Genomic DNA, 2,302 nt, shown 5'->3' with positions numbered 1-2,302 from the left:
GATAAGCAAATTCCAGATTATGTAACTGCTCCGTGTGTGTGCGTGCTTGCAGCCTGGCTAGTGAGTTAAACATAATCATTTTCCCCACTGTAGCAAGTACAACTCGTGTGTCTGTGGCACACAGACTTAAGAGAATAAGGGCACTGTGTTATCTATATAATAGGGTGTATTTAAGCTGGGTTTGTCAGCATTGCTACCACTCCACCTCGAATTTCTCAAAGTATATGTTCATATCAGGGTGTGTGCACACATAGTGCAGTAATAAAAAGTTACTGGTAATATTCTGACTGCAGTAGAGACAAACAATTCCTATCAAAATCAGGAGAAATCCGGTGTACAGGCTGAGGGCACTGTGTGGCCTTAAGTGTTAATGTAATATTTTGGAAGTTGGAAGCTTGGTGCACTCATTTGCACATCAGTACCCAGAATGCTTTTTTCAGTTCCACCACTATTTAATTCAAGTGCTGGGTTTGAGCTTTTGGAAGGCTCTGTAGTTTGCGATGCCCTCACATATGCCAAGTTCAGTATTTTCCACAGAATAGTTTAAGTGACGATATTAGATCGTGAATAGGTGGTCCAAGCATTCTTAATTAGACTTGATGTTACAAATGCGAAAAAGTGTCTTTGTACACTTTTTTCCAAGTGTTGCTTAACAAAACAAAGAACTCTGTTTGGGGGATGTGTGTGTGAGAGATATTTCTTCAAAAGTAGAGAAAAATTCTTCTCTGAGACAGAAAGCAGATTTCAGCTGCAAATGAGTAATGATGATGATGATGATGATGATGTTGAAATAGCATAGAGAGACCTCGAGCACACAGAGAAGATTCAGCACTAGAACAGTCCAGGCAGCCCCGTGCAGTGAACTCGGCAATGCATTTTGGAGCGTTTAACCTGGGCCCGGGGAAGGGTAACTTGAAGGAGCGGGAGCCTCGCCGCGCTGGGGCGTGAGGCGCGGCGGGTGCCGTGGGAACCCCGGGTGCGCAGGAGGGGCTCCGCGGGCAGTACTTTCCCCAATATGGACGCACTTGGGGCTGTGAAGTGCCCGTGCCTCCCGCAGCCCCCGGCCCGCGGCTACCGTTCCTCCCAATTGCTCCCGAGGGGAGGGCATTTTCGCACTGGAAGAATTCCCGCTGTACCCCTTCCCTCCCCCACAATGCCGGCGCCTCGCTCTTCTAGCGAGGCTGAGAGTTGATCGTGGTACGGGTGGTGGGGGTGAGAAATGCAATGAAAGACCGGGGGGAGGCCAGTCAGCTCTGCAGCCCCTGGCCCCTCTGGGATCGGCTCTCCTCAGGCGAGCCGAGGAGGTGGGGGCCGCTCTGCGCCTCTGCAGCTCCGGGAGGGTTTGCATTGGACGATTCGTGCCTGGGGAGGGGGGGAGGTTGCCAGCAGCCCCCCCCCCCCCCCGCCGGCCCCTCCTTTTCTCTCCAGCGGGAGGGGGGCCTGGGGGGCGAGCTGCAGCCCGGATATTTGGGGGAGGGGGCAAGCGCAGCCCCACCACCCCCGTGTGCCGCGGGCGGGGGCCTCGCTGCTGGCTCGGCATTGGAGGATCGGTGATGGGGAAGGGGGAGACTGCAGCCCCCAGCCCCCGCGGGCGGGCGGGGTGGGGGCCGGCCTGCTGGCTCTGGCTGCTCTTGCATTGGCGGATGCGGGGAGGGAGGGGGGCAGGAAGCGGGGGGGCAGGGGGGGAGCCCGAGTGGCTGGAGGGGGGGTCTCTGTGGATAGGGTGGGGGTCTTCTCGTCCAAAGAAGAGAGGAAAGTTTGCGGCGCCGGTGGTGAGGGTGCGTCGAAGCGGGCGGGGCCCGAACCGGGGCCAGCGGCGGCGGCGCTTGGTCGGGGAGCAGCAGCCGGGGGGCCCCCGCTGGATTTTTGTAGGGGGGGTGGTATCGCCCCCTCCTTCTCCTCCCCCCAGGGGTGAAAGTGCAAGAGGAAGTGCAGCCGCTGCCATCTTTCCTCCGCTCCAAACACACAGGGACGGACGGAGCCGGCAGCCCGGAGCCGCCGCCGGACCCCCGTCCCTCCCGGCTGCTGCCGCCGCGCCGCGCACGGCCCTTCCCGCGGCGGCCCCGCGGCCGCAGCGCCTCGTGGCGGCCGGGCCCGGGCGGGGCTCGCGCGGCCGCGCGCGCGCCTCGGCCGCCCAAGCCTTTTGTCTCGCCCCCCCCGCGCCGCGCGAGCCCCTCGCGCCGTGCAGGGAGCGCCGCGCGCGCGCCGCCGCCGGCCCGGGCAGGGGCGGGGAACGAGCAGCAGGAGGCGGCGCGCGCCGCCGGGCGGCCCGAGAGCGCGCGCGCCCCCTGCGGGCGCCGGC

Source organism: Corvus hawaiiensis, chromosome 18 (genome assembly GCF_020740725.1).
Source record: "Corvus hawaiiensis isolate bCorHaw1 chromosome 18, bCorHaw1.pri.cur, whole genome shotgun sequence".
Classification (NCBI taxonomy): Eukaryota; Metazoa; Chordata; class Aves; order Passeriformes; family Corvidae; genus Corvus; species Corvus hawaiiensis.
This window is presented reverse-complemented; position numbering follows the sequence as displayed.